The 16,869-nt window shown below is 37.6% G+C and overlaps 1 pseudogene; it reads left to right on the top strand.

Annotated features, from left to right (window-relative positions):
* Positions 1–349: 349 nt before the first annotated feature.
* On the top strand, positions 350–5,934 carry LOC143568504 (calcium-dependent protein kinase 17-like; annotated as a pseudogene).
* Positions 5,935–16,869: the final 10,935 nt, after the last annotated feature.

Raw genomic sequence — 16,869 nt, 5'->3', positions numbered from 1 at the left:
CTCAGTACTTTCTATTAATTCTTGGCCGCTGAAAGTGACTTACATTACGCACTTAACTTTATAATCCTCGGATTATTTATTAGTAAGATATCGTTCAACTTGTCAACATAAGAAAGTCCGTAGACCATTTCCAATCCTATTATCCCTCCCCATCATTCCCACCTAAACTTGTCTTGTTTCCACACACGTACACTTCCATCCTTTTTGCAATCTATCTTCACTTTTTCTCTCACACTCTCTCTTTCTCCCTCTTTCTCTCACTCTCTCTCTAAACCTTTCTTTTCTTCCATAACCAAAAACCCTATTTTCTCTATTGTAATTACTATCATCACCGAACGCCGATCATCCAATGGGGAGCTGTTGTTCCCGGAAAGAACCACCAACCGAATACGGTCCCACGAATGCTGGCGATGCTAACGGAGAAAGACCCGAAAATGATCCTTCAAGAGCCACGCCTCAAACGGCATCCCCCTCTCCCACAGCAAACGCGGGAAAGCTAAATCCTATTGGTCCGGTTTTGGGACGCCCAATGGAGGATGTCCGCACGGCTTACACAATCGGAAAAGAGCTGGGAAGGGGCCAGTTTGGTGTCACATATTCGTGTACGAGCAAACAAACGGGCGAACAATTCGCATGCAAGACAATTGCTAAACGAAAACTTGCGAATAAGGAAGATATGGACGATGTAAGGAGAGAAGTACAGATCATGCATCATTTGAGCGGACAAAAGAATATTGTGGACCTTAAGGGTGCATTTGAGGACAAACATTCTGTGCATTTGGTCATGGAGTTGTGCGCGGGTGGAGAGTTATTTGATCGGATCATCAATAAAGGTTATTATACGGAAAGGGGTGCTGCATCATTGCTTAGAACAATCGTTCAAATCGTGCATACTTGTCATTCAATGGGAGTTATTCATAGAGATCTGAAGCCTGAAAACTTTCTTCTGTTAAACAAAGATGAAAACGCTCCGTTAAAGGCTACAGATTTTGGTCTCTCAGTGTTCTACAAGCAAGGTTATGCATATATCTCTATTATAATCTAATACAATCAAATAACATATTGACCAATCTGTTTTAGAAAATATTCTTGACTATAAAAATTTCCAATCAATGTTTTACAAGTGTCCTTTGACACATCAGATTCCAATCTGACGCATTAGATCATGCGCCAGGAGCCGACAAGTCATAGAATCTGTCGTACGGCCAAGTAGGGGAATTTCACTGGTGACAATTTCTTAATTAACTGAAAAATAGCCGCATGATAACCATGTTAACCAAGACAATCAAATAGCCATTGACTTTTTAAAATTACTAATGAAGCAGAGTACAATATGTGTAATTTGGTGTGGCAGATTTAAATCTGCTATATCACCATGGTGCAGTAGATGACCTTGACGTAGTGGGAAACACACGATTGCCGAATTAATTGGAAGTTAAAAAAAGATAGTCATACGGGTATTTTGCAAATTAAAAAGGTCAATGTTATTTGTTAGTTATCTTGCTCATTGCTAATTGGTAATTATACCTTTTTTAAAACATAAGGTCAAAATGACCATTTTAGTGATTTGTGCTAAATGTTTTCCATTTTCATTGAATTGAGTTGGATTCACCGCAAAAGGAATCTGTGTAATATCATGTATTATCTTAAACCATTGTAACTTGTCGATGCAGGCGAGGTATTTGGGGACATTGTTGGGAGTGCATATTACATTGCACCTGAAGTCTTTAAAAGAAAATACGGGCCAGAAATTGATATATGGAGCATTGGTGTGATGCTGTGTATACTTCTTTGCGGAGTTCCTCCTTTTTGGGCAGGTAATTAAGGTCGATATTCCTTAATTATATTGAAAATGAATCACTGCTTTGAAGGTTATCTTTCTTTCATAAATCCAAATCTACATAATTAACTCTAAAAACGTTGATTAAAATACTTTTGTGTTCCTATAGAATCGGAGCATGGGATATTTAATGCAATCTTACGTGGACACGTCGATTTTACAAGTGACCCTTGGCCTAGTATATCTCCCCAGGCTAAAGATCTAGTTAGGAAGATGTTGAATTCAGATCCCAAGCAACGGATGACGGCACAAGAAGTGCTTTGTAAGTAAAGATTGTATATCTATGCATGTTAGCATAACATTGGGCATGTATATCTATCTATACATAAGATGGATAAATATTATCTATACAGCTAGATGGAAGTAGTAGATCAACATGAATCTATCGTTATTTGATGATATGAATCAAATATTGAGGATTTTTACCGCATAATGCATGTAAATCGCATGTGGTACAAGTGCTAAAAGTTGTTTTTTTTCCCTCCAGCTCACCCATGGATTAAGGAAGATGGTGAAGCACCTGATACGCCACTTGACAATGCTGTTATGGGCAGGCTAAAACAATTTAGAGCCATGAACAAGTTCAAGAAAGTTGCTCTTCGGGTACTAATTTAAATCACAATCCTTTAAAGGTTGAAAAGGGCAATATACAATCATTTTTCAGCTTTAATATTACAAGTTACTCGATCAACGATTAATACACATCCACTTATATTTCCTTAAATTGTGAGGAAGTAAGAACTAGTGTGAAGAATGTGCTCAATGAATTGCTTCTAAACTTTCACCTTGAAAAGGTATTTGCCACATACTACATTAATTTAAAATGCCAAATTAACTAAATGTTCACACTTACAAATTTAAACAAATTTGTATAAATTTATACAGCTTTTTATATAGTCATAACTGTGGAGTTTTGGTTTTTTTATAATTATCTTCACAAAATTATAAGGTTAAACTGTTTTTACATTATGTGTGGTGTAATTATTTTCGTATGTTTACATAAGCAGCAAACAAATTGCATATTTATGAATCTAAGCTTGCAATCTTTTCCGGATGAGTAGGTTATTGCAGGATGCCTATCGGAGGAAGAAATCATGGGCTTAAAGGAAATGTTCAAAGGAATGGATACAGATAATAGTGGAACGATTACGCTTGAGGAGCTAAAGCATGGGCTTTCCACACAAGGGCCGAAACTATCTGAAAGTGAAGTTACAACTAATGGAAGCTGTAAGATATCCCAATAAAGCTAAAAGATTGATTGAGTATTTGATTTTTTATATATTGGACATATAAAATCTCCTTTGATGAATTGGGATATTGAACTGAATTAAAACAGGCAGATGCAGATGGAAATGGAACCATAGACTATGACGAGTTCATAACAGCAACAATGCATTTGAACAGAATGGATAGAGAAGAGCATCTCTACACTGCATTCCAGTATTTTGATAAAGATAACAGTGGGTAAGTTAATTAACCTAATAACTGTTAACAAATTAGCAGAAATTATATCGATTAACACCGAAGAACATGAACTCAGCACAGATTTTGAATTCAAACAATTAAAAAATGAAATCCCAAATTGAATTAGGGCTACCACAACTTTAATGATTACAAAAGTAATGAAGGAAAAGAATGAAATCGACATAGAAATGAAATCAAACTGTATGTTGTTAGACGCTCAAGTCCCGGATCGATAATCAAACACGATATAAACAAATAACTCTTGTTTATTAATCAGAAAATATAACTCTAAAAACTGATTACAATATCTATCAAACCCTAGCTTGATTTAACTCTTGATGAACCCTAACTTGGTTACATATAGATGAACCACAACTCGGTTACATCTCGTGAGTGTCTCTAGATGAACCCTAACTCGGTTACACCTCACATCACACCACCACACTCTCTAATGTCTAACCATAACTCGGTTTATATAGAACTAACCTAACTTGTTAGCCAAGACATTACCAAATATAATAAACCCTAATTCTTGGGTTGGGCCTTACACTTGGGCCAAACAACAATTGACCCAACAATCACCCCGCAATTGTTGTACCCGAGTCACCCGACTCACCCCCTAATTTCCTACTCGAAATTGGTGATTCTTCAACTCCGAGCATGGCTCTTCTGTCCTGGTTGATTTGACCCACGATCTTGACCTTCTCGTCTTTCACAACCATCTTGGTCTTTTTCATCTCGGTTTTGACTTCTCGGAATTCCTCTTGATCCATAATTGTGTTCTTTCGGCTCTCCCGAACTCGACTACCTCTGTGACCATGTCCCCGACCATTCACTCCGTCATAGGAACTCGCATAACCACTCCTTTGGCTGCAATCCCGGTCATCTAATCGAGCGAACAATAATCTTCCTTGATCTTCTTTTGTTCCCGAACCAAAACACGAGCATATCGTTCAAATCCTTGGTAAAAACATAACTCATTCAACCCAATAAAATATAAACTTTGAATCAAACCCGGCTGTCTGACCTAAATAACAGTAGTTAATCCAAACTTGATGAACCAACTGATAAAATCCAAATAAACCTTTTTTCCTTGAATTCCTCGAAACAGCCTCAAACTAAAAAGAATCAATCAATGTTGGTGAGTCAAACCCCCTATTGGGTTTCTTGAGTTTCGAGTCGGCAACCAAAGCAAACAATCCAAATAAAAAACCACCCTCATGATAATATTAAATAAATATTGTTCTCTTGACTTTGAATTGCACCGAAACAAAAACAACAATACCCCCACGTGCCCACGTGGTTACACTCAAAATTCCGGACTAGCTACACAACTCGATAACCCTTTTGTTCTTTCTATCACTTCCGTCGGACAGGAAAGAACCACCGACACAGGTTTGACTAACCCACTTTAGAAAAACACAACCCAGCTCGAAAACCCAACTTGGTTCCGATATGCACCGATTGACAGCTCCTCCTCGAGCCACCGTCTTCCGCGAACACCGTACCATTGATCCGCCTCACCGCCGATCAAAGTTAACTTGATTACCGATTTATTGAACTTGGCACTGATACCAATTCAAGTCCCTGATCGATAATCAAACACGATATAAACAAATAACTCTTGTTTATTAATCAGAAAATATAACTATAAAAACTGATTACAATATCTATCAAACCCTAGCTCGATTTGACTCTTGATGAACCCTAACTCGGTTACATCTAGATGAACCACAACTCGGTTACATCTCGTGTGTGTCTCTAGATGAACCCTAACTCGGTTACACCTCACATCACACCACCACACTCTCTGAATGTCTAACCATAACTCGGTTTATGTAGAACTAAACCTAACTTGTTAGGCAAGACATTACCAAATATAATAAACCCTAATTCTTGGGTTGGGTCTTATACTTGGGCCAAACAACAATTGACCCAATAGACGCTAACAAACTAACTTTCAATAAGTACAAACAAACCCGTAAGTTTCTCCCGTAGTGAAACTTTAACCAAGAGTAGTAAAGTCACTCGTCGTACACTACTTAACAAATGGTATTCTTCACGTAGTACTTTACTTTTCCGGAGAAGTAATTCCCTCGTAATAACCTACTACGAGAAAACCACACTTAGTCAAACAAGATGTTTGACTATGAATTAAACTAAGCATCACTTCCAATAGTCACTTTCCTCTCCTCATTAAACAATTGAGAATGGTCTATAAATCTTTATGATCTACCATGATGACAGGTACATAACTATAGAAGAAATGGAACAAGCTATACGCGAATACGGTATGAATGATGGAAGGGATATAAAAGAGATAGTATCTGAGATTGATACTGATAACGTAAGTAATTTAAGGAAAAACAACATTCAAATTCAAAAACTATTTATATTGACACCGGGCAAGTGACAAACTGTTAATTTTTCAGGATGGCCGGATCAATTATGATGATTTTGTGGCAATGATGAGAAAAGGGAACAAACAAAACAGTATAAATCCAAAGAGAAGAAGAGACTCGTTTGTTCCTAACATATGATCAGTTCGGATAATTGATTACAGGCTAGCAAGTACATATAGCACTTCAGCATAAGATCACCCAATATTTGTTGCAAAGTTCAAGTCACTTATACTAAAATGAAGATATTAGATGAATTTGGATTGGATCTATGGAGAATTGACAACTTATTTGGAAACGGGTTTGTGTCAACAGATTCGACAGATAAATTTTTCATGTGAATACTTGTAATACTACACGAAAAAGAAGGGATTTACATGTGTGTTCATAAACATACGCAATGAATCTTTGTCATGTTTATAGACTAATGGAAAACTTTCTTATGTGTCACTTGAAACTTTCTAAATATTATAAAGCTAGTATTTATGCACGTTGCAGCGGAGCCATTAAAAGCAGACCTGAAGGATTTTAACCATGCACATCTGGAGAAGGGTGCGTTGCAGCTAAACGAATACACATTTTACACGTTAAACTGCAAAAAAGTTTAACGTCTTTTTAAGTTTATATTAAAAAACCAAATCTTCTATGTAAACTCCTATGTTATATCAATGACGTTGATAATATCTAAAAACTTTTGTAAATAAGTCCCAAACGCGTTGGTGATATTTGAGCCCATTCCTTATAAACAATGAATCTCTAACGGCGATCGATGCGGGATTGCCTATAGAGTGTTACACAAGAGTACTTTTTTTTATTACTTTTATAGGATCATCTGAATTTGATTTTGACTTCAAATACATATGCACGCATGATGTACATCTGTACAATGGAAATTCATTAGATGAACAGTAATGTGATCATGATAAAATAAGCACTAGCTTTTCTCTTTACAAAATAAAATTCACTTTTCGCATGTCACGTGTATACAGAAGCGCAGAATCTGATGGTTTGATAATAATGAAAGAACAAGCGGAAGCTATTTGAATCAGATTTCTTTCTTTGGTAGTAATTTTATCTGAATCTTATATACACTCAATGAAATAACATATCCCTTAAATTGAGAGAAAGAAAATGGCCACAAACGGCTTGAACACAAGAAACGGGCTAACATAACAACCTAGACCCATTCAATTTATTTGAAATTTAAACAAACAAACTAAGATAACTTTGTAAATTATTCCCACGTGATTTCCAGATGACTAATACTTGAATCATATTTCAATACCCTCCCTTGATTCAAGCTCCTTAACACCTAGCTAGTGACGATAGTGCACAAATTTTTCTCTGGAAAGTGCCTTAGTTAACGTGTCTGTGATCATTTGTATTGCAATATTCCTGCTTCACATATTTCCCACTCACCATTTCTCGAATGAAATGATGTTTTAGTTCAATATGCTTGGATCTGCTATGCATTACTAGATTTTTACTTAGGTTGATCATTGACTTGTTATCACTTAACAATATATTAGTTTCTCTTGTATGATGCCAAGATCTTCCAACACTTTTCTTAACCACAAGGCTTGACACGTTGTAGCAATTGCAACCACATATTCTGCCAGTACTTGAAAGTGCCACTGTAGATTGTTTTTTTGAGCTCCTTGTCACCGCTCCACTTCCAAGAGAGAAAACATTTGCTGATATCATCGGCACAACTAGCCCAGTCACTGTCAGTGAATCCAACCAACTCTATACTTGCTCCTTTAGCATACCACAATCCAAAGGCTGTAGTTCCTGCAACATACTTTAAGATTCTTCTAGCTGCACGATAATGTAATTTTAAGGGCACTGCATGAACCTTGAGATCATTCCAATCACATAGGAGAGATTAGGACGTGTATGAGTTAAATAAGTTAACCCACCCACAAGACTTCTATAGACAACTTCATTGCATTTATCAGCCTGATTATCTATCTGAAGCTTTTCTGATGCGTTCATAGGAGTGACTTCAGATGTGCAGTTGATTAAACCAAACTTGTTTAATAAACGTTTGGCATACTTCTCTTTACTTAGGAACATACCATTAGTAGGCTATTTTACCTCAAGTCCAAGAACAATGTTCTTGGATCAATCTAGACCACCTAGCTAGGGGAAATCACTAGTTGGTTAACCGAGATCTTGGATTTGATATGGTGAAGTAAGGCCGTGAGTAAGATAGGGAGAGGGAGTAGAGAGAAAGTTATATGGATAATGTATTTGTCGAAAGGTTATGTGATGTATGGGCATGCCTCACTATATATAGTGAGGCCATGCCATACATTCTTTACATTCATAAAGGCCCAATGGGCTCAATACATAAGACCTCGGCCCAAACATACAACAAAGGAAATTATTACAAGCACGTTCAAGCAACAGGAATAATACATAAGACTACATAAACAAAATGGGCTCTACAATCTCCCTCTAGTCTTCTCGTACTATTCCTCAACATCAGTCTTCAATCAGTCTCATATTCAAGAAATTCGTCGTGATCAAATGGTTGATTCTCAACAAGAAAGCGTACAAACTTGTTGAACCTCTCAATAATGCAATCAGTGTTGTCATGACGATAGTCTTCAACGATGCATAATAGAGTTTGAGTAAGTCCTCCTTGCAGCCAGTTCATGCTCATCGAAGAAGCGGAGGCGATGCACTGTTTCACAATGAATATCACCTCCCCGCTACTATTGTCGAATTCCCACGAGATAAAGTCATGGAAGATGACGGGATTGAAAGGCATACAATGGAAGATTGGTTCACCATGGTCTTCAGGCATCTGGTACCTCCAACCTTTCTTCTTCTTTCTAGTGTTTGGATCGACTTCTTTTTGAAGAGTGTATGGCCTACCAGGATTTAACATGAAGTTTGGGTAGTAATCCTACCACTCGTGGCTAAGAAACCGCTTGAACCATCCTTCAACAGTATTCTCATCCTCGCATTGACCCACAGTCATACAAAAATAGTTCATGTCAAATTGGGACAATTTGTGCATGTCCCCATAGGTCAGGTATGTGAGGTCGCCGTTTGCACGTCGAACAACCCAACTTTTGTTGTCCGTGTGCCATCGGGAATAGAGGATAGGAGAGTCATCATGGTACGGCTTCCTTCTTCACCTAAGTCTAGCCATCTTGCTCACGCCATACAACTTAATTTTCTTCTTTCCTTTTCTTTGAGCAGGCAGAGCGACAACTGGCTCATGTGTCTCATTTTCCGGAGTTTCCGGATTGGGAGAGTAGTTTATTCCGTCATCTTCATCCACAGATTCTTGAACTAAAGGATTGTAACATGCACATTCATCAACATTAAAGATAGATATGAGTACTCAACTTCAAGAGTTGCATCGGACTCCATGACTTTCTTGACTTGATTAGCGGATTAAGAATACAATCCAGGCGCATCAGTTTGGGAAGCAGTCTGATCCTTTGCTCCCGCGCCTTGTCCACCAGTACCAACACCACCATGACCACCATTGTCATCAAAATTATCATGAGGACTGTGTTCGTCCTCATCACCATCGTCACTGTCATCATCCTCCTCATCATCATCATATTCATCATCATTCGAGTCATCCGACTCGTCTTCATCACCACCACCAGGAGCTTCTCCTGCTCCAGTAGTATGAGCAGTTGCAGAAACAACCTGTTGGATAATTTTTCCAACTATGGTTGCGCCACTGCTAGAGATAGCAGCTCCTGTACGATTACCACCATCACCATTATCACCATCCTTTTCACTAACAGAGTGAGCATCTGACAAGAGCTCGGCAAGAGCGTCACATTTCCTTTGGCTCTTGACATTCTCAACATCAGAATCTTGAACCCAAACCTTGAATGTAGATAGAATTCTCATCTTTAAGTTTCTACATCATCGTCAGTCATTTGTAGAACCTCAGTAGCCGCCAAGTGTCGATTGACTAAGGCCTCGTTGATGGAGTCTTGACGATTGTTTTGACGCCTTTTTCTTCTAATTTGAGCTTGAAGACGATCAATCTCGGCCCTGAGTTCTGGATTTTCAGTTACAGTTGATGATGGTTGTGGCTCAATTTCCAGTAACCCAACTTTGGATTCCAAACGCTCATACTCAAGCAGTGTGGAGTCAATTCCAGTCCTCAGTTCTTTCTTCAATTCCTCAGCGAGATTAGAGGAAGAGGGCATATTTTTTTCCAACGTGGACACACAAGTCTCCAGTCTCACACGATCATCATGTATTTCAGCTCTTTAAAGAGCTTCTTGTGAAATTAGTTGTTGTTGATTGTCGATTCTCGATCCACTGCCTTTGACTCTCAATCAGAGCCCTAACTACTTCCCTGCTTTCTTCCAACTTGGCCACACAAGCATCCAACTCATCCCATTCTTTCACAACCCTTTCATTCACACTTTGTTGATCTTTGACAAACTTGACCATAAGATGTTCCCGCTTAACCCTCAACTCATGCGAGACCTCCAGTGCCTTAATCCTATCGAGGATAGGATCTCAGAAGACTGGAGGTTGCCTTGACATTCCTTGGGCAATCGGTTTGGGTGTATGTACGGTTGATTTTGTGGATTGAACACTACGTGAATATCGCCTTTTAGCCACACATGTGGTCTGGGCGATTTGCCACACTTCGGCTTAAATGTGTGGCTAAAAGGTCTTTGACCATGTTTGAAAACCTTCCAGAATGTTTTGATCACACATGTTATTCTTCATGTGACCATTCTATACCTACTCAGGTAATTTTCGCCACACTTTGAAAAAAACTGTGACAAAATCTAGCCACATTATAAAAACGTGTGGCGAAATGTGACCTACAGTCATAGTTTGTTTGATCTTTGATACATGTGACCAAAAACACATGCATTAGCCACAAACTGTGACATTTAACTAGCCACATGTTTTAATAGTGTGGCCAAATGTGACGAACAGCTATTGTATTGATAAGAGATGTGTCTAAAAGGTAAAATATATAGCCACTTATATTACGTTGTGTGACCTAATGTCACATTTGTTAGCCACATTTTTAATAATGTGGCGAAATATGACGAACAATCATTGTATATATTAGTAATGTGGCTAAAACGCTTAAAATATATGGCCACTTATACGAGGTTGTGTGACCAAAGAGTAGTGTAGTTTTATTTTTCCTAAGTGTTTTATTGTCACGAATACACTTATTATGTGTGGCTATAAGTGATAAATGGTCACACTTAAATATTTTTAAGTGTGTCCAAATGTAATTAATGGCCACATATAAGATGTTGTGTGACCAAAGAGTATCTTAGTTTTATTTTTTCTAAGTTTTTTATCGTCACAGATACACTTATTATGTGTGGCTATAAGTGATAAATGGTCACACTTAAATATTTTTAAGTGTGTCCAAATGTAATTAATGGTCACTTATAAGAGGTTGTGTGACCAAAGAGTATCTTAGTTTTATTTTTTCTAAGTTTTTTATTGTCACAGGTACACTTATTATGTGTGGCTATAAGTGATAAATGGTCACATAAAATATTTTTAAGTGTGTCCAAATGTAATTAATGGCCACATGTTGATTTGACGAGTGGCTAACGTCATCATTGTCTTTCCAGTTTCTTGTGCCGCCAATTTCAAATTGTCAGGGAGATGTACCGTCGGGGTCAGACGGTGTTTAAATACCAGTCACAATCCACAATCACAATCACAATACACAATCACCTTCTTCCGATTAATTTTCGATAATGGATTCAACATGGATCGAACGTAAACCGGGTACTCATGCCCCCATCTACTACGAAACCCCACATTTTTCACATTCTTTTCCACTTTTCTTCCGGCGCCGTCCGGAAGAATCAAAGGGTGAGGTTTGTGGACTATGTCCACCCTCAAACCTTCACGTACCAACAACTTAACTGAATGGTTAGGTGGCTTGGGTACACCACTGCTGACTATTTCAGCATTGATATGGTAGTCCCGGGAATTGAGGTAGCGCACATTGAGTTGAACTCCGTGGAGGACTTCAAGGCTGTGTCCCTTTATGGGGCATTCCATACTCAGGTGAACTTTCGCCTCCAAAGGCTTAAGGACTCCACCTACACCTCAGATGGCATGTACGAGAGGATCATGCCCTCTCATACTCCAGAAGAGAATCCGGATGTAGATTCAGATACGGAATCTAACGGTAGGACTCCAGAAGCTAAGAATCCGATGGATGTAGATTCAGATATGGAATTAGATGCTAGGAATTAGTTTTTTGTAATTAGTTTTTCTATATTAATTTAATGTTATTATTATATTTTGGTATTAACTGTAAATGTTATTATTATATTTTGGTTGCGTATTTGAAGCGTAGTTGATGTTGTTTTTTTATAATTAACTATAAAATAGATGTTAGTGTGAGTGAATAACAAAATAGACCTAAAATTTAATTTTTGGTAGTTGAGACAGTAATGTATTGTAGTTCAGTTGATTTGTAGCCTATCTAGTAAGTATACCAGTTTTTTTATTTTAATTAACTTGAATGTACGCTATTATTACATAAATATATTTCCAAGATTTTTGACAGGTATTTAAAGCGTACAAAAGAGTGTGATATACTAGTTTTTTTTTATTTTAATTAACTTGAATGTAGGCTATCATTACATAAATATATTTCCAAGATTTTTGACAGATAGTAGGTATAAATGTAATTAATTTCCAAAATAAATTAGCTTCTGTGCTTTTCCAAAGCGTGTGGAAACCATTTTGACATGTAGTAATTAGTATGCAGTTATAATGTGTTATACACTCAACAACCAACTATATAACAACAGAGACTTTAATGACTGCAATAAAACTGGTGACTGAAATTTATTACACTTTTATATATGTTATGTGAATTCCAAACTTGGCCAAGCAGAAAAAATCTAAGGTTTCCACAGATCTTAAACTTCCTAAAGATCTTAGATTTTGATAAAATCCTTTCCAAAACTCAATGCCATCACCAAATCTTAAATTAGGTTATTGGTGATGGCATTGAGTTTGGAAGCGGTTTTTCAAAACTGAATTTTATTTGTTCAAAGGCTTCTTCAAAGTCTGGAGGGTACAATTTTGGTATGCAGGTTAGTGAAAAGAAGGGCATAATGGTCTTTTTTTATAAAATAAGTTGATAATGTTTTGCAGGAAAGCAGTTGTTGAAAAGTATGTTGAAACATAACCAAATAGAGGTTGTGTAAGAAACAAAACCATCAGACGAGAAATGATGACTTTCACCGAACCATGAACACCCTAGACAACATGATGCATTTTTGGGCTTTCTTTGTATTAATGTAACTTTGATATAGCACGAGTCAGTTATGAGTGTAATGACTTTATTGATCTTACTAGGGTACACTACAAGTAAATTATGACTTTTATCGATGTAACATGATGTATGTTTGAACTTGACACCAATTGACCAAAATAGCCAGAAGATGAAATGAATTCAACAAACCGGCCTGTACGTATAAGTAGTAATAGTATTAAAAACAACCAATATTTCTTTAGTTTGAATTAATAAGTACAAAGTAAAGAATGATGACATCATGTATCACAACTAAATTTAAACATTATTCACATCTACTAGCCGAACGAACACAACTGCTAGGTCGACAACCCCGACATCGGTGTCAATCTCCATTACGAATAGTTGTAGGCTTTTTCCCAGGCCTCCAGTAATCATCCGGGGACTCATTACGAAGTAGTTGATTTGGTTGTACAGGTGGCAATGTATTACCCTCATGAAGGAAAGTTACCGTACTAAATTTCTCATTGACCTCGTCATACGAATGCCTATAATTCTTGGGTGGAGTCATGAGGACAACATGCTTTTTTCTATCCAGCTGATCTTGAACATAAAACACCTGGCGTGCTTGCGAGGCCAATATGAATGGATCATCCTTGTGGCCAAATATGTTTAGGTCGACTGACGTGTAACCAAGAATATCATGTTTGACATGTTTACGGTGAACCCATTGGCACATGAAGACCGGAATTCTTTTAGTATGATAATCTAGGACCCATATCTCTTGCAAAACCCCAAAATAAAAGTTTTGTCCATAGGTCACCACATCTTTTTTGATGTGTATGTCATCCGCCTCGACACCAACCCCGCTATTCTGGTAAACTCTACCATCATGAGATTTTGTACGAAATTCAAAACCGTTGATGTCGTATGAGTCGTATTTGTAAACGTTGTGGTGTGCTCCGTGTGCAATCCACTTTATGGTTTCCGATACAGAACCTGGGGATCCCGCTAGCTCTCTTTCAACCTGAATTTCATTACAAGGATTAGATTCTTCACCTACATTGCAGAAACTATAAAAGAATTTTAAAAATTATAGAAGACTTAATAAATTGATCTACCTTGTCGTGTAACCAGTCATCAAACTTTAAACTATGCTCCTTCTCCAGCAATGCTTGTCGTTTACCATGCATTTGGTTTTTCAAAGAGGCCTTGTGTTGTCTGCAAGTAGGAGTATATATAATATATTGTGAATTAATATATATATATATATATTTATATATAATTTAGAGTATATATGTTAGTAATACTTACTCGATATACGGCGCTATTTCAGGCGTATTCTGCAGCACATAGAAATGTGCTCTCTTGAAAAGATCAAGAGAAACTTCAACTGCTTTAACGCCTGTGACAGGAATTGTCTCCCCATTATCATCATGCTTATCATGTGGAATACCAACAACACTCTTGATGTTTTTTTGGTTTTTGCTCAGAAACTCGATTGTTTCTTCCACAATGTTCTCCTCAGCAATGCACCCTTCTGGATAAGTTTTATTTCGCACATGCCCTTTGATAACCTTCATACACCTTTCAAAGGGATACATCCAACGAAAGCATGGTGGCCCACATAATTTTATCTCTCTTACAAGGTGCACGGTTAAGTGAACCATGACATCAAAAAATGATGGAGGAAAGTACTTCTACAGCAGGCATAGTGTAACTATTTGTTCTTCCTGCATCTTATCAAGCTCTTATACAATGATTTCTTTGCTACAAATTGACTTGAAAAAAAAACAAAGCCTGATTATAGCATTTCTCATTGGTTCTGGCATGATAGACCGTATTGCAAGGGACATAAACTGTTGCATAAGCATGTGATAATCATGTGATTTAAGGCCTTATAGCTTCCTTTCTTTAAGATTCACCAAACTAGAGAAGTTAGAACAATACCCTAGTGGAGCCTTCAGTTAACATGTCTTTTTCTTGCGCTGATAATGTGAAGCATGCTGTAGGCAGTTCTGTATTATTACCCTTTGCTTTCGGTTGCAACTCCTTTTTAATCCCTAAAAACTCCAAATCCTTTTTAGCTGCCAATCCGTCTTTTGTCCTACTGGGAATGTTCAGCAACGTCCCGGCAATACTTTCTGCCACATTCTTTTCAACATGCATCAAATCAATACAATGTTGGACAGGTAAATACTTCCAATAGCTGATCCGTTGGTACCATATGTTGAACTTCTTCCAATATGGCTGCGGCGTTGTGTTATACCTTTTCCTCTTACTCCCACTTAGTGATTCAGATCCCTTTCCCCATTCATTGTTAATGTTTTTGACCTCGTCGTATATCTCTTCCCCTGTCATAGGCTCTTTAGCGGTTCTCATCTCCACTTTTCCGTTGAACAACTTTGTTTGTTTTATGAAAGGGTGGTCATGTGATAAATACCTTCTATGGGCAACATAACTCTGCTTCTTTGTGTGATAAAGTCGAACACACTGAGTGTCGCCCCGACACACCACACAATCTTTGAATCCACTGTAAGGGCAACCACATAGTGTACCAAGAGCAGGGTAATCATTAATCGTACATAACACAACTGAACGTAGTGTAAACATTTCTTGTTTATATGCATCATATGTTGGCTCCCCGACCTCAAATAAAGATGCTAGATCGTCAATTAAAGGCTGTAAAAGCACATCAATATTGTTTTCTGGCACTCCGAATATTAATAAGGAAAGCATGATGAATTTTCTTTTCATACACATCCAAGGTGGAAGGTTGTAAATGACTGCTAAAACAGGCCAGACACTATGGTTTCTGTTGCCTCTATGTACGTCGACCCCATCAGTGCAAATGACGAAGATTTCTTGGATCGCTTCCGATGGTATCGGAGTACCTGTCATCTATGGCTTTCCATGCTGGTGAATCTGATGGGTGGCGTAAAACACCGGGTTTATTGGTACTCGTGGCATGCCATGTTAAATTCTCTGCTGTGGTCTATGATTGAAAGAGGCGCTTGAATCGTGGAATAATGGGAAAGTACCACAGTACCTTAGCGGGCGTGTTTATGTAAGTTTTGTTAGTCTTCTCATCCACCTTCCACCTTGACTTGTTACAAACTGGACATGCTTTCAAATCCTTGTAATCCTTATAGTAAATAATGCAGTCATTGATACACACATGTATCTTTTCGTATCCTGAGCCCATTGCATTCATCATCCTTTTGCCCTCATACATATTATTTACCATTTCGTTATCTGCAGGTAGCATCTTTTTCAACAATTTCAGAAGTTCATCAACGAACTTATGAGATACCCTGTGCTTGCTCTTCAAGTTGAGTAGTTGTACTAATGTAGACAACTTGGTGAAGTCAAGACATCCTTTATATAGGGGCTTCTCAGCGTCAACAAGTAGTTGTAGAAACTGTTGATATTTCTTGTCGCCTTTGAAATTGTCTTTTGTAGCATTTACCATTTCTACAGTTTCACAGGCATCTGTTGGAATGTTGGTGTCAACAAACCCAGTATTATTATCATAATTAGTTGGAATGCAGGTGCAGGCAAACCCAGTATTATCAACATAATTAGTTGGAATGTTGGTTTCGGCTTCTCCATGTTTTATCCAAGTAGTATAATTCTTATCAATTCCAAACCTGTACAAGTGATGTTCTACATCGTCTACACTAAGAGATACATGGTTCACACACCGAACACATGGACATGAAACAGAAATTGGTGGTGATGTCTCCTTGCAATTACGAACTACAAAATGTAGAAATGCCTTAACACCATCTCTATATGCTTTACTGCACCTGTCGCCTACTGACATCCGAAATTTATCCATCTTCCAAGAATTTTTTTATTAACTGTGTCATCAACGATATATATATATATATACTAATTAACGCCAATAAATG

Source organism: Bidens hawaiensis, unplaced genomic scaffold (genome assembly GCF_021521415.1).
Source record: "Bidens hawaiensis isolate Kalapana, Puna unplaced genomic scaffold, B.hawaiensis_p1.1 tig00024001_1, whole genome shotgun sequence".
In the NCBI taxonomy this organism is placed as follows: domain Eukaryota; kingdom Viridiplantae; phylum Streptophyta; class Magnoliopsida; order Asterales; family Asteraceae; genus Bidens; species Bidens hawaiensis.
This window is presented reverse-complemented; position numbering and strand designations above follow the sequence as displayed.